This window comes from Vulpes lagopus, chromosome 1 (genome assembly GCF_018345385.1).
Source record: "Vulpes lagopus strain Blue_001 chromosome 1, ASM1834538v1, whole genome shotgun sequence".
In the NCBI taxonomy this organism is placed as follows: domain Eukaryota; kingdom Metazoa; phylum Chordata; class Mammalia; order Carnivora; family Canidae; genus Vulpes; species Vulpes lagopus.
This window is the reverse complement of record NC_054824.1, coordinates 62560690-62583346: the sequence shown is the minus strand read 5'-3', so window position 1 is coordinate 62583346 and position 22657 is coordinate 62560690. Positions and strand designations below refer to the sequence as shown.

The 22657-nt window shown below is 39.7% G+C and overlaps 1 protein-coding gene and 1 non-coding gene across 8 annotated transcripts in view; both read right to left on the bottom strand.

Annotated features, from left to right (window-relative positions):
- USP49 (ubiquitin specific peptidase 49) overlaps nt 1-22657 on the bottom strand; it is a 93178-nt gene that overhangs the window by 59797 nt on the left and 10724 nt on the right. Inside the window, exons 1-2 of one of the 7 annotated variants that reach the window (XM_041723601.1) lie at nt 21431-21444; nt 17785-17866 (exon numbers count right to left, since the gene is read on the bottom strand). The exons of 2 other annotated variants lie outside the window; for them this stretch is intronic. The gene's annotated coding sequence lies outside the window, so the exon portion shown is untranslated. Of the gene's footprint in view, nt 1-17711; nt 17867-20067; nt 20486-21430; nt 21451-22657 lie in introns of those variants that run through there. 4 more of the 7 variants (XM_041723609.1, XM_041723617.1, XM_041723586.1 and 1 more) reach the window with 4 other exon arrangements.
- LOC121474674 lies at nt 17402-17508 on the bottom strand. Its single transcript, XR_005983460.1, has one exon. It is a non-coding gene; the product is annotated as a U6 spliceosomal RNA (small nuclear RNA).

The window sequence follows — 22657 nt, the reverse complement described above, 5'->3', positions numbered from 1 at the left end:
GGCTTGAGTTTGAGCGTCACTTATTAGCAGTGTAACCTTGGGCAACTCACTAATGTCCTGGGATCTCTACCTTCCTACTTGTAAGTGGATATAACATCAGCTCTACTCCCTTCCAAGGATGCTGCATAGATCAAATAAAATGTGTGTGCAATGCATTGTAAACTGACAAGAGCTACACATAGGTTAGCTCTTCTTTCTTTGCTACTAAAAATAGCAAAGACTTATTGAGAAGAGACATTGATATTTGAACATTCCAGGGTTTGGGGGAGCATGCTAGGATTCAAGAACCTGACCTTTCCTGTGGAGCTAAAGAATCCTAAAATGTGTTTGGTATCTGCATCTTTATTTTAGTTAAATAATATCCTGGTCTTAACTAACAGCTTATAGGGATTAAAGAGCATAAGCTCTTAGCCACACTGGGAATATCTTCTCACAAAAATTAAAATGACTTAAAAGCAATAGCAGATATACTTGCATTCTCCCCAATCATCCAAGATAAATATATGCAAACAAAAGCAATACCAAATCCCATTTAGTTTGTAGAGCAGCAGTGGCAGCCACAAAAATGACCTTCCATACAGCATGCACCAGAATTGCTATTCCATCACTGTGCTTAAATCTAATCCTGCTTTTCTACACCCCACATATAATAAATATCATTAATTGGTAGAGCTCAGTCTGCAGCATACATCCAAATCATTTTAAAAACATTAGTTGTCATTACCAAGAATGTTTTTAAAAATACTATACAACAATTTTGTCAGCACAGAGTGGCAATTTTAATGGGAAGAGAACATTTATGAAAATTTATTATACTCCTACTAGATACCATGCTAAGTGAGGTGTTTTCACATATATTTGCTCAGTTAATTCTCACAATGAGGTGGGTGCCAGGGGCACTTTATGAATGAAAGATAGATACTTGAATCAGTTGTTAAATGACTGGTCCAGGACCACACAGGAAAAAAACAGCAACACTTAGGCCCAAGATAACTGCTTTGATTAGTGCAATTCCAGTAACTCAATACCATTGGCAAAGAACAAAGCTTTGTGCCAAGAAGGGACTGAGCGTAAATCTGCACTCTTTTTTTTTTTTTTTAATCTGTACTCCTATAGAAACAGTTTCTGATTTTAAAATTTAAACATAATGACTTATCACTGAAGGCTGGCTCAGTCAGTAGAGCATGTGACTCTTGATTCTGGGGTCATGAGTTGAAGCCCCACACTGGGTGTAGAGACTACTTAAAAAGGAAAAAGAAGAAAGTAAGAATCACAGCTCTTTAATTAAAAATTAAAGCTAACCTACATATCACTATTCACTATACTATAAACATAAAGTGATACTGTTGATTTTCCCTGAAATTCCTATTAAAAAACTGATATTTATAAAATGAACATTTTAGAAGGGCTCTAAAATAGACAACACTAAATTTACGATAAGGTTTAGATCAATTGATGGGCTCTTTATCTGTGCCAAGCAATGAGATGTTAGGAGTATTTGGACAAGAACCAAAACCCTATAGAGCTTTCCAATGGAACAGTTCTAGCAGAAACAATACAGAGCTTGATGGCTACCCTGTTATCTGGTTAGGGTATTTTAAGATACAAAATAAACCCAGATCTGAAAAATATAAAGTTGTATCAAGTTATAAAACAATACCCTAATTAGATGTTGTGGTTAAGAGAGCAGGTTTATTTTATTTTATTAAGATTTTATTTATTTATTCATGAGAGACAGAGAGAGGGAGAGGCAGAGACACAGGCAGAGGGAGAAGCAGGTTCCACTCAGGGAGCCTGATGTGGGACTTGATCCCGGGTCTCCAGGATCACGTCCTGGGCCAAAGGCAGGCGCTAAACCGCTGAGCCACCCAGGGATCCCAAGAGAGCAGGTTTAGACATCAGGTTGGCTGGATCAGAATCTCAGTGGGACCCAATTCCTAGCCTGGGTTCAGTTTCCTCACCTATATCATACAGCTGCTGGGGAGTTATAATGTGGAAAGTGCTCAGAAGAGTCAATGGCATCATCTATTATTTTTCTAGTATTACCTTGTGTAAAAAATAAAGCACATATGTCAAAAGACTGAAGGCCTCTCATTTTAAGCTAATCCATTTCCAAGTTCAGAATTTAAAACATAATAAAAAGAAGCAAAATCCTAACTTTCACGATAACAGTCAGGATGGCGGTTAACCTGGGATTGGGTGTAAGGGAGGATCACACAGGGAACTTTTACACTTAGAGGATGGTTATCCTGGCTTTTGTTTCACTTATCTTTAAAATGTACATATGTTTTGAGGGACCTAGCTGGCTCAGCTGATAGCTGATAGAGCATGTGATGCTTGATCTCAGGGTTGTGAGTCTGAGCCCCACACTGAGTGTAGAGATTACTTAAAAATAAAATCTTAAAAAATAAAATAAAGTGTACATGTTTTAAAATATATTTCACAGGAAAAAAATTAGAAAAAAATAAAAGTTAAAATATTTCCAAAGTATAATGAGAAACCACTGTTTAACCGGAGAAGAGGGGAAGAGGAAAAAAGCATAAAATGAAATCAATGCTCTATCATTTAAAGTGTTCTATGTTACGTTAGATTATGTATGCAGCAGCTTAGCTCAGTTATGGAAATATTTCCATTGGACTCCATTCAATCCTACAAGATGGTTTTCTTTGTGGGCTAGTTCTAAAAAAGTTGTCATTGACTCACTGGGGGCACCTCTTTATAATCACAAAACCTGGAGGTTGTAAGGAATCTCAGAGAACTTCCCTTACAACATACTCACTTTCCACATAAGGGAACATTAGACCCCTGAGCTCCCAAGCAACAGGCTTTCCATCATTCTGCTCCCAGCTGTTACTGCTAGCCACCAAGGTGACACAAAGGAAGGGGCAGAGACTGTTCTTTCAATTGCTCTGAAATAGTGACTAGAGAAAAAGGTGAATTTATACCAACCATCAGGTATCTGTTTAAGACTTAATATGTACACCCCCCCTCCCCCAGATGCTAGCACCAACAGAGAAGCCCGGTACCTCAGTCAGAGAAGGCATTCCATAAATACATTTGTAAGTAAATTTGGTCAAAAGTACAATGTAAGGGGTCTGCCCCCAAAGATTTTAGACAGAAATGAAAATCACCAAAGAATTCTATGCCAAAATATAATGAATCTGGCAGTGTGCTGTGGGCAAATGTACCACGTACAGAATATAGGAGGGAATGGGGAAATAAGACAAAGATTTATGTCCCAGGGTGCCAGGGGCAGTTGGTTAAGCATCTGCCTCTGGCTAGAGTCATGATCTAGAGGTCCTGGGATCAAGCCCACACTGGGCTCCCTACACAGCAAGGAGTCTGCTTCTCCTTCTCCCTCTGTCCCTCATCCCTGCTCGTGCTGTCTCTCTCTTACTCTGACCTCTCACCCAAATAAATAAATAAAATCTTAAAAAAAAATTTATGTCCCATGGGTAAAATGGAGTTAGAGGTCTTAGAGGAGAAGCACTGAGAACTGAGTTTTGCAAAGTTGGTAAGAAAGCACCCTAGGATTTCTCCAAAGAAACATGATTATTTTTACAACACCTGCTTCCCTTTTCCACATTACTTTCAAATTTTAACAGGTATCCTGATTTGTTTTAAATTATTTCACCCAGGGCAGACGATGGCTCAGCAGTTTAGCGCTGCCTTCAGCCCGGGGTGTGATCCTGGAGTCCCAGGATCAAATCCTGCATCGGGCTCCCTGCATGGAGCCTGCTTCTCCCTCTGCCTGTGTCTCTGCCTCTCTCTCTCTCTCTCTCTCTCTGTCTCATGAATAAATAAATAAAATCTTAAAAAAACATTACTTCACCTGCTATAATTATATTCAGGAAAGCACTGCCACCTTTCTCCTCTAAGAACTTTTGGAACCCACTGAGAATGGAATAGTAGGAAGAAAAAAAAACCTTTTATTTTTATTTATTTTTTTTTTTAAAAAAAACCTTTTAAATGCTTACTATAAATTCTTCAAAACAGAAACATCTTTAAAGTGGTAAAATGCACATTTTCTCAAGTTTGAAGTTCACCAAAAAAAAAAAAAAAAACTGGACCCTAAAAATTAACAGAAAGAAAAAAATCTCCTACACTCATGACTGCAAACTTAAAGCATACACAGGATATTTGGGTATATAAGCAATGGATAAAGGGCTTCTATTTCCAGTTACTTTAGTGGGACAATATAGAACCATAGTGGTAAGGAAAAGACAACTGGAGTACAGACTCAGTTCCAGTCTAGATAGATGAGAAAACATAAATAGACCACTTCTGCACTCTGGGTCTCTTTCCACATCCATAAAAAGAACATTTAAGTTACTTAGTGATCTACAGTTCTGTTATTCTATCTGTAAAGTTCCTGATTTTTTTTTTTTGAAGATTTTATTTATCCGTTCGACAAAGAGAGAGTGCACACAAGAAGGGGAGCCACAGGCAGAGGGAGAGGAAGAAGCAGGCTCCCCATTGAGCAAGGAGTAGGAAGTGGGGCTTGATCCCAGGAACCTGGAACCACGACCTAAGCCAAAGGCAGAAGATTAACTAACTGAGCCACCCAGGTACTCTACTCATATCTGTGAAGTTCCCAAAGCCACTCAGATGTCATTCTTCTACAGCAAAGTACATGTTAGGCATTAATCCTGAGGATAGCAAACCACAAAATAAACTTTGTTATCCAGAAATCTGCACTGTAGCAAAATTGTGCAATTGCCACAAGCCATTCACCTATTAAGTCTTGCAGGGCACTAGAGAATAAATTTAGATTTTCAGTGAAACATGATGCACTGAACATCTATCTACATTTGCCTCTCTGCTCTCTCTATAATTCCATTGAAACAGGAATAAAAACAAGATCTACAAGGACAAAGAATAAGAGAGGAAAAAACTACAACAAAGTTTGTGGAAGCTGGAAACAGACTGTTTTTTTGATTTAGCAGAGCATAAGGGGAACCCCAGATCAAATAGAATTGTGCTAGAATACACCAGAATACCTCTGAATGTGAGGATAGCAGGCAGGGATGAAAAAGGAGTACAGAGTGAAAGTTCTGACCCAAGATTTCAACCCTGACTCCAAGCAGCCATTGGTCAGGGGATGAGAAGCCTACTTTGCAAACTAGAGAGACCCTGGACTCAAACACAACTAGGGGCATGCCTAGTAGCCTAAAATTTAAAAAAATGGGGATTATGGGAAAGTTGATATCCTAAAAGGCTGATAGCCCCTGCTCTTTCCCCACTCAGACTCCCAAATGTTGCAACCAGGGGTGTAAACTAATGATGGGAGCATTCTCTCTAGGGAAGAACTTGGCCAACAGAAAAATACTTATAAATATTGGCTGCTAGAAGTGAGTTCTTAATTACCTTATAATGAATAATACCACCAGTCAACTTTTAGAAGCCTTCACTCCAGCAAATCCAGCTTTCAGCTTCTCAAGTGGTACATTATAAAACATGAGTAAGACAGCCAAGGCTATACATTTAAGGAAATCCCCTAAATGAAAAACCAAAAGAAATGATCAAGTAAAGGTATTTTAAGGAAACAGATGGTACTGGAGGCTGAAGAAAAAAATGTAATTACAATTAACATACTCAGAGAAGAAATTTTCCACCCATGAAACAAAAATATACTATTAAAAAGCAACATTCAGAGGGGCACCTGGCTGGCTCAGTTGGTGGGTGGAGTGTGCGACTCTTAATCTTGGAGTCATGAATTTGAGCCCCACATTGGGTGAAGAGATTGCAGAAAAATAAAATCCTTTTTTAAAGATTTTTATTGGGACACCTGGGTGGTTCAGTGGTTAAGCTCTGCCTTCCGCTCAGGGCATGATCCTGGAGTCCCAGGATCGACTCCCACATCGGGCTCCCCACATGGAGCCTGCTTCTCCCTCTCTCTGCCTGTGTCTCTCTGCCTTTCTCTCTCTGTGCCTCTCATGAGTAAATAAATAAAATCTTTTTTAAAAATTTAAAAAATAAAGATTTTTATTTATTTATTTGAGAGAGAGAGAGAGAGAGAGAGAGAGAGAGAAAATGCACGCATAGAGGAGGAAGGAAAAGGACAGGCAGACTGCACTGAGCACAGAGCCCAACACGGGGCTTGATCTCAGAACTCTGAGATCATGACTCGACCTGAAATCAAGAGTCAGATGCTCAACCGACTGCGCCACCCCAGGCACCCCTAAAATCTTAAAAAAAAAAAAAAAAAGCAACATTTAAAAAAAACCTGGAAATTGAAAGTATGATAGCAGAAACACAGAACTAATTGGAAGAGTCTGAAGATGAAGTTCAAGACATACTCCAGAAAGAGACAAAAAAATGGAAATAGAAAAGATGGCGGTAAAGTAAAGGACCCATCACCATACATTCCAAACCAAAGAGAGTTCAGGAGGGAAAGGAAAGGAAAACTGGGGGCAAGGGAGAGATGGGGGAGGTTGGTTAGAATTTAAGAATTCAACAAAATCTCTCAGAACTGTAAAATCTACATTTGTAAATTGAATAGGCCCCCAGTGTGCCCTGCTCAACACAAGGCTCACAATGAGGCAGATTATCATAAAATTTCAGATCAGAGGCATCCTAAACCACCTCAAACCAAGGAGGGGAAAGAAAAAAAAAAGAGAATATCATCAGCCTTTTCATTAGCAACAACAGAAGCTAAAAATCAATAAAGCAATTCCTGCTAAACTCAGAAAATTATTCTATATTCTATTCCCAGATAAACTATGAACCAAGTATGAGAGAAAAGGAAGATACTTTCATACACGCAGATTCTCAAATTTACATCCTATGCAGCTTGCTCTTAGGAACCTTAGGAAAGAATTGCTTAAAAATAAACACTGAAGAGGGAAGACAAAGGGTCCCAATATAGGGAGATGAAGGAAATATCTATGTTATACAGTAAGACAGATCCAAGAATGAGAGCTGTGCAGGTCTAGAGAACAAGTTATATAGACTTTTAAAAAGAGCAGCATAAGCCTTACTGCCTACAAGTGTGGCATTAAATACCAAAAGAAACAGCTGGAAGAATAGAAAATGGAGGTCCCTGTAGAGGCCAAATGTTGGGGGAAGGAAAAGCAGGTAGGGTACTTTTTATTTAGAGTTGATAAATGTTAAATTTTAAAAGATTCTTGAAAAGGTTAAAAAGACGGGATCCCTGGGTGGCGCAGCGGTTTAGCGCCTGCCTTTGGCCCAGGGTGCGATCCTGGAGACCCAGGATAGAATCCCACGTCAGGTTCCAGGTGCATGGAGCCTGCTTCTCCCTCTGCCTGTGTCTCTGCCTCTCTCTCTCTCTCATCATAAATAAATTAATTTTAAAAAAAAGAAAAGAAAAGGTTAAAAAGAATGTTTTAAAATCACATCTAAAATCATGGTTTTCGGGATCCCTGGGTGGCGCAGCGGTTTGGCGCCTGCCTTTGGCCCAGGGCGCGATCCTGGAGACCCGGGATCGAATCCCACATCGGGCTCCCGGTGCATGGAGCCTGCTTCTCCTTCCGCCTGTGTCTCTGCCTCTCTCTCTCTCTCTGTGACTATCATAAATAAATAAAAAATTTTAAAAAAAAAAAAATCATGGTTTTCCAAGCAAGATTTCTGAAGGAAAAAGAAAATAATAAAAAATGTACTTTTCAAGGCAGTGTAAAATCAAGTTATTTGGAAAAAACACACTACACCTTTGCATAGAGTATGGCTTTGTTTGAAAACAAGAGCAGGAAATAATATTTTGCTGATACTTAACTCAAAAGTCATAACCAGAAAAAAAAAGTAAAAATTTAAATATATTACAGTATTATTGGAGAAAGTTCACAGTTTATAGCTATATCAATCATTTCACAAATTAAAATTCCTTTTTCACACAGTCAAGCAGATTTTTTTTTATTTTTTAAATTTTTATTTATTTATGTATGATAGTCACAGAGAGAGAGAGAGAGAGAGAGGCAGAGACACAGGCAGAGGGAGAAGCAGGCCCCATGCACCGGGAGTCCGATGTGGGATTCGATCCCAGGTCTCCAGGATCACGCCCTGGGCCAAAGGCAGGCGCCAAACCGCTGTGCCACCCAGGGATCAAGCAGATTTTAAACCAAACTCAAAAGAATAACTTGACTGCATCATATTTTGGTAAGAAATGAAAATGCTTAAGACACTACTGTTTCCTCAGGAAAGCGCAAATACTGCGGATTTGTCGAAACAAGTCAACATTTTGTTTCAGAGACATTTATCCTTTCTGAAGACTGAAAGAAATAGTAGCGGGATTCACCAGCGAATCTGAAACTGCTGCCCAGCTTTCTCTAAGACCCTAAGAAATGGCATCTCAGCAAATATGCTCTTCTCTGGAAATCCCCAAATACTAAAAATATATATTTTTAAGGTTTTATTTATTTATTCATGAGAGACCCAGAGAAAGGCAGAGATATAGACAGAGGGACAATCAGGCTCCTCACAGGGAGCCCATTGCAAAATTCGATCCCGGGACCCCAGGATCAAGTCCTGAGCCAAAGACAGACCCTCAACTGCTGAGCCACCCAGATGTCCCAGGAGTCTGCGACTCTTGATCTTCGGGTTGAGTTCAAGTTCCACATGATGTGTAGAGATTACTTAAATAAATAAAACTTAAAAATAAATATATGTTCGTTTCACTCTCTTGGAATCAAGAAGAAAACAAGCTACTGTATAAAGTATCATTTTCTTCCTTTTTTTGAAGTTCGAGAAAATATATTAATATCCTGCAAAATATAATGCAAAACCAAAAATTCCTCCAGCTTTAAAAAATAATAAAATGTCCAGATCTATTCTTTAAGCAAATTAGCAAGACAGCAGAAAAAGTCTGCACTGCAAAAGTCTACACTGTAAGAAAAAATTTTATAACAATGTATGCTGACTTATTGTGGTAATCATTTCACATTATATACAAACAGCAAGATGTCAATCTAACACTTTTTCAGTAAAAAGAAAAATTTAATACTATGTTTATTCTTTCATGCTTATTTCACAGAAGGGAAACAGTTAACTAAAATATGAGAAATGGGACGCAACTTGCTAATAGCAAGTGTTGAGAATACGAAGCCTGTAAGGTGTATACACTCGGCAGCCTGATAGTACTTATGCTACAATATCACTCCTGAGTCTGTACCCCAAAGAAATTCTCAGACATGCCCATAATGAACACAAACAAGACTGTTATTGGTAGCATTGTTTATAGTAGCCTAGGCACCCATCACTATGGGAATGGATGCACACCGTGGAATAGCATGCTGCAGGTAGAAGCAATTAGCTAAATGTATATCCAAAACCATTCATAGATCTTAATGCCAAGTGAATAAAGCAAAACCATAGTAAGAGCTATAGCATTGTTTTTCAAAGATTTTATTTTTAAGTAATCTCTACACCCAACATAGGACTCAAATTCAGAACCCCTAGATCAAGAGTCACATGCTCCACCAACTGAGCCAGCCAGGTGCCCCAGAGCTATAGCATTTTTACAGGGATAATTCTATAGCCAAATTCTGCAATAGTGTAGTGTCATGAACAGTTTTGGAATTAAAGATAAGTATACCAAAAAAATCACTAAGCATTTTAGAAAGATACATCTAGAATCAAGGATATACATCAAATACATCAGACAGGGTGCCTGTAGTGTAGGAGAGGAAAACAGGCATGGAAATGGGGGCTGAACAGAAGGCCTTTATACATCAATGCTAGACTGTGTCCAAATCACAGGGTATAAAGTTCAAAATCAAAATAATATTTTTTATTCATGCACATGTTAATTTATTCAATAAAAATTTACTGAAGACCTCTTAATGATAAGTACTGTGCTTAAATATAAACTTTCATCGTTATTTCTACTGAAGGTTTTTTATTTTAAAACCTCAAAAAGGGGCAGCTCTAGTGGCTCAGCGATTTAGTGCTGCCTTCAGCCCAGGGCCTAATCCTGGAGACCCAGGATCAAGTCCCACGTTGAGCTTCCTGTGTGGAGCCTGCTTCTCCCTCTGCCTGTGTCTCTGCCTCTCTCTCTCTCTCTCTGTCTCTCATGAATAAATAAATAAAATCTTTAAAAAATAAAACCTCAAAAAGATACACATTTTAAGATACATTTTAACTGGAAGTAGAAAGGAAAAGTAATTACAAAGACTTCATATACTATAAAGCGAGAAATTTATCATTCTTAAAATAGTTTTAGCAATTTTTCCCATCAGGACACCTGGATGGCTCAGGGGTTAAGCATCGACCTTTGTTTGGCGCAGGTTGTGATCCTGGAGTCCTGGGATTGAGTCCTGCATCAGGCTCCCCACAGGAAGTCTGCTTCTCCCTCTGCCTGTGTCTCTGCCTCTCTCATGAATAAAAAAAATAAAATCTTAAAACACACATACAAATATAAATATACCTTCAAATTCTTTGAATGACGAACTTAAATGAAAAGTTGAAATACAGAATGAACCCTGAAGTCCTACCAAATTACTTTGTCACATCTCAATCCACAAGTCAAACCATCTTTTTTTGCGGGTTTTAGTGGCGAAACAATTCCTTTTTGGAGAAGAAATTTTTTCTACTTAATTTGTTCTATGTAATTTTCCCTAAGATATTTCAACTGCTCAGGAACACTTCTTGCCAGATTTCTGTTTTCTAAAAGAATTCACAAGCAGACTGTTGGCTGCCAACGTAGGTGTTGTAGCTAATATGCTCATTACACTGCACTGCTAACAAAAACTGATGAACACATTCAGTGCAAAGTGACATATCTATTCCACATCCCATGGGCACAGAAAATGTTTTCCCCCCAAATTACCTGTTCCCCTCATTTTTTAAACAAACCTCAAAAGGTAACTAGTATACAAGACAATATTGGTAAACAAAACCAACAGCAATTTGTAGGACATCGTATGTCCTAAGGTCTAAAAATTACATAACCCCCTTCAGTATTTCAGATTTAGATACTAAGAATTAATACATGAGGAACGCCTAAGTGGCTCAGTGATTGAGTGTCTGTCTGCCTTAGGCTGAGGGAGTGATCCCAGGTCCGGGGAACGATTCCCATATCGAGCTTCCTGATATGGAGTCTACTTCTTCCTCAATGTCTCTGCCTCTCTGTGTCTCTCATGAATAAATAAATAAAATATTTTTAAAAATAAGAGTTAATAGATGGGAGGTGAAAAATAGAAATGGTTGGTCCAACAATCAGTACTGCTAGAAACACAAAAGCTACATGGTCTGTCAGAGGAGTCAGCAGAATCATCATCATACACAGTAAAAGACAAAATGTTAATTTATCAGGCTTACAAAAGATAATATATTTTCATTTAATAATACTAATAATGGACAATTACTATATGTCAGTTACTGTTCCAAATATCTTATATGCATTATTTAATTTAGTCCTCACAAGAACCCAATGGTACCCCAGCTACTATAATCATCTCCATTTATTTTATTTTTTTTTTTTAATTTATTATCATCTCCGGGGGATCCCTGGGTGGCGCAGCAGTTTAGCGCCTGCCTTTGGCCCAGGGCGCGATCCTGGAGACCCAGGATCGAATCCCACGTCGGGCTGCCGGTGCATGGAGCCCGCTTCTCCCTCTGCCTGTGTCTCTGCCTCTCTCTCTCTCTATGACTATCATAAATAAATTTTAAAAATTGAAAAAAATTTAAAAAAAAATTTTTATCATCTCCATTTTATAGATCATTTTTCACGTCAAATTCAGGCTCTTTATCATTGCCTTTAAAACCTCCACTGAATGGTTTCATTGTATCCCTTTGTATCCCTTTTCTGCCATTCCAGTCCTCATTTATAACTCAAAAACTTGACTGATATATATCATATGAATAAAGCAGTTCTCTTCTCTGGTCAGCTTCCTTCTTCTCCCTTTCTACTACAGAAGATAACCCTGTAGAGATGGTCTCAGTTAACCCATTCCTCACATGCTTATTGAAAGTAAACACTGTAGAAGTGTATATAAAGGAAAAAGTGAATACCTCACCCCAAAAAAGGGAACACATCAATAACACTCCTTATATTTTACAAAAATAGAAATATTTTATACATATTGTTCCATAACATTTTTTAAAAATACGTAATTTAAAACATAAAGAAGTATTTTAACAGGGAGGGTTGGCGCCTAAGAGCACATACGTGACTCTTAATCTTGGAATCATGAGTTTGAGCCCCATGCTGGGCACAGAGATTACTTAAACAAATAAGAGCTGCTAGGTATATTTAAAAACAAATAAGTAAAATAAACTTTAACAGTGGCTATCTTTCTACATCAGCAAAGAGAGATCCAGTGCATTTCTAACAGCTTAAAGGTGGTTCCACTGTGTGGAAATGTCACGTCATTTTTTTTTTCCTGTAACAAACAATGCTACAAAGAAAAACTCTGTACTCCTAGTTTTCATGCAAGTATATGAATATATCCATAGGACAGATTTCTAGGAGTGGAATTGCTGGGTCACATGGCAAATACATTTTAAATTCCAATAGACACTGCCAAATTTACCTCCAAGAAAATTTACATTCCCATCAACAGTATGTGAGAGTTCCAACTACCTCATATCCTTAGCCTCTACTGGCTACCATCATCTTTCAATCTGATAGGTAAAAAGTGGCAATTATGTTTTATTTCATATTTATTTAAATGATTAGGATTACTGAATTGATAGCAAGTAGATTTTGAATTATTATTATTTGTAGGCTAAGCTGAACTGCCCATGGAGGAAAAAAATTCAAAAAGCATATTAACAGGATAATTGGGGAAACTGGTAGGTAATATTTAACCAATCCAGGATTTTAGCATGGAGTAGACAATGATGCCAATCACAAATGAGTTTGGTCTCTTCCTTAACATACTCACCATTCACTTGAAATACAGTTATGAGTTTTTCAAGCAATGTCATGTATTTTAGAAATGTTTCTTTTAAAAGAGTATATTTAATTCCATAGTCATGTATTCACTTTGTCATCTTTACTTACTTGTAACATTCCTCTGTGTGGTGTCTATTTCAGTGATAATTTGCTTTATATGAAATGTTGCTTATTAATCTGACCTTTGACCTCTTTTGGATGGTAAAGCACAAGAATATAATCAGTGTGTGGCCATGAACATCCAATATAATTAAGAAAACTGACATAGGTAGCTATATTAGAACACAGAAAGAGGAGAATAAGAGAAGATGTTAGCAATGACCAACCATAGGGATGTTCTGTGCATTTTAGATTACGAAAAAAATAAACACTATAAAGCCCCCAATGTACTCTATAAATGCTTACATAAATGTGATGTCTTCTGTTCATAAATGCTGATTCACTGTCAAAGGCTAGATGCTTATGATTATAATGCTATTTAGCAATGATGGCTGAAATGAGCTATTCACACATTTTCTTTTTTTTTTTAATTTTTTTTTTTTAATTTTTATTTATTTATGATAGTCACAGAGAGAGAGAGAGAGAGGCAGAGACATAGGCAGAGGGAGAAGCAGGCTCCATGCACCGGGAGCCTGATGTGGGATTCGATCCCGGGTCTCCAGGATCGCGCCCTGGGCCAAAGACAAGCGCCAAACCGCTGCGCCACCCAGGGATCCCTATTCACACATTTTCTTACCTAATTTTCTTTGTGGCCACGTCTATGTAACAATTTTTGTCAAGGAGACTCTAATTAGCTCTAACAGGGACTCTGACCTTATTATCCTAACAAATTAGTATTCATAACTGCAAAAATAAGTACTACAAATTATCTAGCATTCTAGAATGGTTTTGGTTCAAAACTGATATATCAGTAAACCCCTCTCTACCATTCCTTTGACTGTCAATTAAAATTTATATTCTTCATAGAACAAACTGATACTTAAGACTTTATCTCGGGACACCTGGGTGGCCCAGCAGTTGAGTGTCTGCCTTTGGCTCAGATCATGATCCTGGACTCCCGGGATCGAGTCCCACATTGGACTCCCTGCATGGAGCCTGCTTCTCCCTCTGCCTGTGTCTGCCTCTCTCTCTCATTGTGTGTCTCTCGTGAATAAATAAATAAATCTTAAGATAAAAAAAAAAGACTTTATCTCAAAGTCAAAAGCTTTGGCTACTCTAATATGTCTACATGGCCAATCCATGTGAACACATGATAGATACTAAACATCATCCTTCCCATGTCAGAGGCTGGCAGAAGGAGATAGAGCAGGGGGCAGGAAAGAGCAGAATACCAACATGACGAGGTGCTAAAGCCATGCTATAAATTATCTTTTGGTCACTCATGGCTGCATTTTTAAAAAAAGCTGATAAAAAGGCAGGACCTATCCATCCTTTGGAGGAATACAAGTATTGTATGAAAGCATCTTCATAACTCACTAACAACAGAGCTGTGCTCCCAACCCTCACATAACTTGCCCAATGAGTGAAGAATTGCTAGGTTATAAAGGCAACAACAAGAAGCTCTATAAGAAGCTCTATATGCTGACAATGGGAGGGAGCAATGAAGACCGGTTCCCTGGGCTCTAAACTCTGACAGACTGCCCTGCTAATCCTTCCCAAATCCCACAATGTTGGGGTGGGGGTGGGGGACAGAACAGAAAACAATACAAAATTGAATCAAGGACAGTAGCTCTGGATTACAGGAGGTTATAACATTCCTATTTGAATGGGGGTTGGGTGGGCAGCAAGGCTGTCACAGGGCATATACAAAAGCCTGTATGTTTATAAAAACACAATACAAAAATAAATTTTATTCCTGATCCCTTTGATGTGGTAACCAACATCTGCCCCCAATCATTTGCCAGCCCAGGCTGCATGGAAGGCACAGAGTAGCAGGCATTTTCACACAGTGAGGCTGGAAGAGATGCTACTAGAGTGTAAATTACTAATTAGCTCAATAGAAGACAAAGAGAGAAAATACCTGTCACAGAATGCTGTTTACAACTTGACATATAATAAAAACAACCCTGAAAATTTCAGAAGAGTGTCTTACTTTTCAGACTTCTATTAACATGTAAATGGCAAAAGAATAGTATTATAGTGTTTAAAAACTGCCCATGCCTCAGAAACAATAATGCATGACTAGAAAGAATGCTTTCCAAATAATTTATAATTTTCTCATCCTTATGAAAGCTAAGTGTTTTTAATTATTACAATCAGCTTTAACAAGGAGCTATATTTCATAGCTTTGGGGTGGGGGGAAGCCCTCAAGTGCTGTACTTTACATACATCAGAATACAGCTAATAGTCCTTTTACTGAAATTGAACAGGCCTCATTCTGCAGGTCATGCTTTTATGAAATGGACTGGCTACCATTTTAATAAAGATTGAGGATGAGCTGGAAGTTAGTAGCGGGATGGGGTCAATTAAATTTCCTTATATGATGACAATTAAAGACTCCCAAAATTTAGGTTTATTTTGGGGGAAGGATATTTATATTCATTCCCCTACCATAAGGTAAACCTAATCTGTATTAATTACAACCTTAGGTTCTTAAGGAAGTCCATTTTACACTTAGATCACTTCCAGCTCCTTGACTGATGCTATAGAAGGATCTTCAAAGCTATATTTCACCTAAATATGTCTCAGTCACAGTGATGAACAGGCCTGTGTTTCCTGTTTTCACATAATAATCACCCATATGGGGCACCTGGGTGGCTCAGTCCATTAAGCATCTGCCTTTGGCTCAGGTCATGATTTTGGTATCCTAGAATCAGGCCCCGTGTCAGGCTCCTCACTCAGCAAAGAGTCTGCTTGTCTCTCTCCCTCTGCACCTCTCCCTGCTCGTGCTCTCTCTCAAATAAAGAAAAACTTAAAAACTAATAAACAAATCATCACCCATTCATCATTACCAGGTATCATATCCTGAAGACTCCCGTGTGTATGAACACACCATGCCAGATGCTAAGAAGGTCCCCAACAGAGGTGTACACCATGACATGGTTTTGCTAATGAGGGAGGGACCTACAAACTTGTCATTCACAGGTAAAAGAATGTTTTTCAGAATACAGTGAAGAAAGCATATGACCCCTAAATCCACTCTCAATCCAATCTTGAGATTTCTTTGCATCACAACATTTTTACAAAAATCAAACATACCAACTTGCTTATACATTCAAAATGCTCTTCCCTTTTTTCAAAATTAGGCCTTCCTATCCACTTGTTTTCAAACTTACTTGAAAAATACTCAAATAAAAGAAAATGATAAAGCAAATGGGGCAAAATGAAAAACTGGTGAGTTTGAATAAGGGTACAAGAGAAGTTCTATACCATCTTTGCTACTTTTCCATAAGCTTGAAACATCCTAAGAATATCAAATGTTACACATACACAAGCATTAACAGAAGGTCTCTCTCACAGGGTTGTTGAGAGTTTCAAACATTTCACAAACTTAGCTCATGGTGGGCAATTAGTAAATGCTAATTATTAGGTATTTTAAAAAATGAGTGGATCAACTATAACAAATGAACCACTCTGGTGAGGGAGTGTTGATAACGGGGGAGGCTGGTTGTGCATGTAAGGGGAAATTTCTGCACCTTCCACTCAGTTTTGCTGTGAATCTAAGGCTGCTCTAAAAGAAAAAAATAACTCTTAATAAAAAAAAAAAAAAAAAGAGTAGACCAATTTATTTAACCAAATTAAAGCATCCATATATATACTTAATTTATTATTTACACAAACACATAAAGAGAAGACGATAAAAAACCAGGGGGAGTGTCTCAACAGACTCTCCTTGCTTATGGATATCTGCACTGAAACTGGAGTTCCATTTTTCCTGAATGGACAACAATCTCTTCAACTGTAAGCCTATATGGTTTGTAACAAGCCCTTTTTTACATGAAAAAAAAATAGGGAGGTAACCATTTATCTGCAATGCATTTAGTCATTTTATTAGTTTGGGGTTGTTTTATTCTATGAATGTAATTCTGTAATGAAAAAAATAGGGGCATGTAAGAACCCTTATATAATCTTTGCATTAGACATAGCCCTTATGGTGTTTGTCCCAGGTTCCCCATCTAGAAAGCAACTGAGGAAAGGTTTATAACAAAACCACAGGGATAATCTAAAGATTGGCAAACAGGACAGGTTAAGGAATAAAACAAACCAGCACTGTTTAATCTGGAGAAGAGCATGGTGATGGATCAGCTCATGACAGTCAAGCAGGAGTAATACCAGAGCACGGACTGCTTGCAAAATGCCAAGGTTCAAATCCTATCCTCACCACTTCCTAGAATTCTACAAGTTTAAGAAGGGGGAGGGGGGTCTGACTGTACCCTTGAGTGAGGGGAAATCATTTAATCCCAAGGAGGCTTTATTTCAGTAAAGTAAAATGGGAACAGGAGCAGCACCAACCTCTTAGGGTTGCTGCTAGGAGTAAATAAATTCTAATCTGCAAAGCACTTACAACAGTGGCTGGCATATTTTTTTTTTTTTTTTTTTTTTTTTTTTTTAAAAAATATGGAACGCTTCACGAATTTGCGTGTCATCCTTGCGCAGGGGCCATGCTAATCTTCTCTGTATCGTTCCAATTTTAGTATATGTGCTGCCGAAGCGAGCACAACAGTGGCTGGCATAAAAGCATACGGGTGGGGAGCTACTACTATTAAGTTTATGAAGAACTAGGATTTTAATACTATAGTAAGCAAATATTTTTACTCAAAAATGAAGAATGAGGCAACACAAAACACATATAAATACAGCATTACATGTATGGTGGTTAGAGAGAAAGTAGACTGTCCTAATAGAGAAAATAATTACATACCAGAAAAGACTATCTGCAAAGGTTGCCACATTATGTCTGATGACTTTTGAAAACAGGATAAATTTTTATCTACCTGGGATGATTTAAGTGGGATATTGACTGAAGTTGCAGGACAAACTAGAGGTCTTCTCAAGGTCTCTTCCCATCCAAAGAATCTATGATTAACCAGAAAAAACATTTAGGTATGTACCAACTACTCGTTCAAATCTGAATATGTAAATTAAGTGTATTGCTTAGCAAATAAGATTATAACCAAAATAAAGTTCAATTGAGTAGAATTCACCTGATGAACAAATGAAAACAAAGCTCAGATTTATAACTGGAGTCCTTATTAATGAATAATATTATTTGAACCAAAAGGTTACCTATTTTCATCTTTAGAAATATCAACTGAGAAATAACCATTCCCAGTGAGAATCAGTGATTTAGCACACTATTGCAGCATATAGAAAAGACAGGACCCAAATGGATTCTTTCCTACAGCTGACCTTAGAGTTTATATTTCCTTCTTCACCAACATCACATAAGTCTAAAATTATTTATATAAAGACATCAAGTATAAAACAACTATAATATAAAAATGGCAAAACCATAAACAGAATACAAACTGTTAATAATGCCAAACATATCGAGACAGCAAGGGAATATGCACAAACATCCAACAGAAATAGGTGCCCCATTCCAAGTTACTCTTAAGATTGAAAGTTAACATTTCAGACTAATCCTCTTCAAATTTGGCAGCAAAAACAGTAATTTCTAAAAATCTTGTATTAGGGCAGCCCAGGTGGCTCAGTGGTTTAGCGCCGCCTTCAGCACAGGGTGTGATCTTGGAGACCCGGGATCCAGTCCCACATGAGGCTCCCTGCATGGAGCCTGCTTCTGCCTCTGCCTCTGCCTCTCTCTCTCTCTCTGTGTCTCTCATGAATAAATAAATAAAATAATAAAAAAAAAGTAAGTAAAAATAAAAATATTGTATTAAATTACAAAATCAATGTAGTCACCTTGAACACTTGCTTAAGAGAATCCAGACAGATTTTAGATTCTGAATTATTGACATATATTAACAACCAGTTTTTCTGATATCTACTAATAAAATATAATTTTGCTGTTACAAATGCCATCATTTTTGCTGTTTATACAAACACCCATAAAACAGTGGCATACAAAATTTACACAACTTTGAAAAAAAGCTATCTTTGTGTATCTGAATGTACCCTAAAATAACCTCAAATAAGATTCTCAAGATCAGTTTGCATTTTTTTCCTTAAGTAAATTATAGCTATCCTTTGACACTATCAAATAAAAAGTAATAATCATTCACATTCTTAGCTAAATATAAAAGCTTCAGAATAAAAATCATCAAACCAAAATAGTAAGAATAATCTAAATTTTGTACCAAATTTCTCATCCTCCTTTTAATTTCCATGCCTTAAAAGTCAAAAGCTTCTAGGAAATGAATATTAATATGGCCTTCTTTATTCATAACTACAAAACAGAAGAGGCAGTGGAAATGTCCAGGCATTGCATTATTGTATAGAGGCTTTTTTATGATAAAAGTTACTCATATATTCATTACGTAACCTAAAAAAGAAGTCCCACTCTAAAATTCTCCTACAAATCTCTTTATTCCATTTAGTTAAATGCGTGAGTTACCTACTATAGTGTGAAATGTCCCACATAAAGCTAAAGGCAGCTTAGAAACTCAAAGCCCTCACAGTCCTGATTTAAATCTCTTCTCCAGCAAACTTCCCTGGTTGGTTATTTGCCTTCTTCTGAAATGATTTCTCAATATTCTCCAGCCATCAAAAAACAATTAGGCCGAAATATGGTTGATTAATCAAAACAAAAAGATGTTCATCTTTTTCTATCTCAACAACAGTGGGCTCTCCACTGAAAATGAAATGCTGTGGATAAAACACTCTACCCAGTGCTGTTAGGTACACCCTGCTACAACACAACACTATCACACTACACAGGCGGAGCCACACTGCAAATAAATAAAACCTGTATTCCCATTATCACAACACTAGCAAAACACAGAGGTTTCCAACACTGAGTTGACGCTTCATCATTCACAGAAAAACAAAATCAAATCAAAATGGGTCTCATCTTTTCAAAGTGGACATGGAAGTCGAATTAAAAGCAATGAAAGGTGGAAAACAGATTTAAGATGTCTTTAAGAGAAAAGGAGGTTTCTGGAATTTCCTACTTTTGTGGACAAAAGGACCCACAGTTTCAACACACTTACAGTTCTCTTCTCAACAAAGAATTCCTTTCCTGCACAACACTCCCCCTCCCCAATCTCCACTCTTACTTTTCAGCGTTTACTCCTATCTCTAGGTCTCTTTTCACTCACCATGGTTCCTCCTCTTCTGCACCAAAGGCTCCCTACACTTGATCCTTCACTATAGTGTCTGTGCCCTGACCCATGCAGACCTTCTGGAGCATCTCCCCATAACACGCACATTTGATTCCCACTCCTGTAGAGTCTAGCCCGGTTCTTCATCCAGCAGGACTTCTCCAGCTTCCCTTAACCCTGTTCTCTTCCCTTACACTCCATCTCATCCTTTAATTCCCAGGGCCCATCTCTTCCTTGCTCCTCTCACCATCCCCTTTCAGCCCTGGCTCTCCACCTCACTGTTTTTACCTTGGATCTGGCTGAACCTCGTCAATTAACACAATTCCCCAGTGACCCTGTCCCAGACCGCCATCACTTCTTTACACCCTCTTTTCAGCTTGTCTGGTCTCAGAATTGTCCTATAAATGCCCCACCTCTCATCTGTTTCCTTTCTTCCTTCCACTACGCTTATTCCTAACTCCACCTGGTCCTCATCCAGTGTCTAAATTCACCCTCCCTCACTTTAAAGAATTTACACCCATCGCCCACCCACTAACCCATACCTTCCTCAGAACCTCTCGATTCCCAGTCCTTCAGCTCATCTCGCTCTGCACTAGTTCACACCCTTGTCACGTCTGGCTCTTAATCACCCTCTCTCCTCTACTCCCAACTATCACCCCAGCTCTGCCCCTCCTTGCCTTCCACTTCCAACTCTTACCCCAGCGTGCTAACCCTGCTACTATCCCCCTAGAAAGCTCTGGTCCTCAAACCCCTGCTCTTACACCTAACCCCAGCCTTGGTCTTCCTAACCTCATTCCCGGCCGGCTTCCTAGACACCTACCCTGGGTTTTGCCTCCTTCCTACCTCCTTGGCTGGCTTTTTCTCACTCCTCCTCTCCCTGCCTTCTAACCCTTTTCCCCCTTAATCCTCATCTCATTCTTAGACCCGTTTCCCCCCGCAGCTCCTAAGCCTTCCTTCCCTTCTCCTCTCAAGGTTCCCCCCCCCCAACCTAGTCGTCGCCCACCCCGCCAAAATAAAGCCCCGGCGCGCCCCGACAGCGGGCTCTCGCCTCCGCCGGCCCCCGCCGGCCCCCGCCCCGGGCGCCCCCAGCCCGCCGGCGCCGCGGTCCCGCCCCCTGCCGCCGCTCCTCCCGCCCGCGAGGCGCGCGCCGCCTTTGTCGCCCCTCACCCGGTGTATGAGGATTTGGCTTCTTTAAAGGGGAGGGCCACTGTGCCGGAGACTCCTGTCCCCGCCTCCGCGTCTTAGAATGGGCTCCCTGGCCGTCGCGTCCTCCCCGGTCCTCGTCCCCCCACCCCCTGGAGCTACCCCCTTGGCTGCCTCCCCACCTCCTCCGCCCCCTCCCCGACCCCCCTCTATTTACCGCCATCATCAGCACGCGCGAGCTGTCACCAGGGCGCGAGACAACCGAACCCGGCCCCGCCCCCTGCCCGCCCATTGGCCCGCCCGCCGGAGCCCCGCCCCCAGGGCCCCGCATTGCGCCAACGGCGCAGCGCTCGGCCCCGACCCCGGCACAGCCAGCCTCTCCGAGGGTTCGCGCCACGGGCGCAAAGTTTAGGGTTAGCCACAAACGTGCGGCCGATTTGAGCCTGGCGTAAGGGGCGGCGGCGTAGAGAGGCGTCGTGAATCGCGGGTGGAAGTTTGGTTGAAGCACAGGAGAGTAAATAAGGAGGTTTCCAGACAAAGAGACTCTTAAAGGTACAGAGTCTTAAGGCTGTCCCTCCTCCTTAAAGGGCCAGACTCTCCGAGCCCATCTCCGCCCCCTTCTCCCCAGCACTTCAGCCCGCGCGGAACAGTGAAGGAATTCTCCATTAGTTCTCCGCACACTTTTTGGAGCTCCTTTAACATCCTTCCCCACTGCCAAGGGGAAGAGCTTTTCTCACTATCCTATGTTTTCGTTTTGTTCCGTTAAGAGACTTATTGTTAACTTGCGTCGTTCAGAAAGCAGCCGCCACCGAACCCTGAGGTTTCCCGAGGCAGCAGCGTTTGCGAAAGTTACTATTGGCTACCAGGCGGGTGAGCACGTGTCTGACTTTTGCCACTGAAGACCCAGGAGGGACCCAGCTGTTTGATGGAAATCTCCCACCCCACCCTCCCACAAGGAAGAGGTTCACAGCCAAAAACTTAAGAAGTTCAGATTATAGGGATAGAGACCACAGGGAAACAACACCGGCTATTTCTACTAGTCTGTTCTGCCCCAGAAAAGGCTTCCTCCAGAGGCTGCATTGTTCTAACATAACTCGGGGGAGGTGACGATACCCTCCAAATTACAAATAACAGGCCAACACTGTTACATCACCCAATCACATGGCTAAAGCAGGTAAAGGCTTACATGTTAATGGACAAGTTAAAGACATAAACATATGGCTTAACAGCTACACTGGCTCAAAGCTACACACGTCAGTATGAAATAGAGAAGCACAAAAGCTAAAGAACAACAAAATTAGAAGGGAGAAACAGTAAGTGCATCTGTAAGCATGCACCTACAATGCCTGCAACCAAGCGTACTTAAGTGTGAAAACATGTCTAAAGGTAATTAACCTGGACATTTTAAAGAGGTTTGATGATGGAAGGAAAGGACCTGGAGACT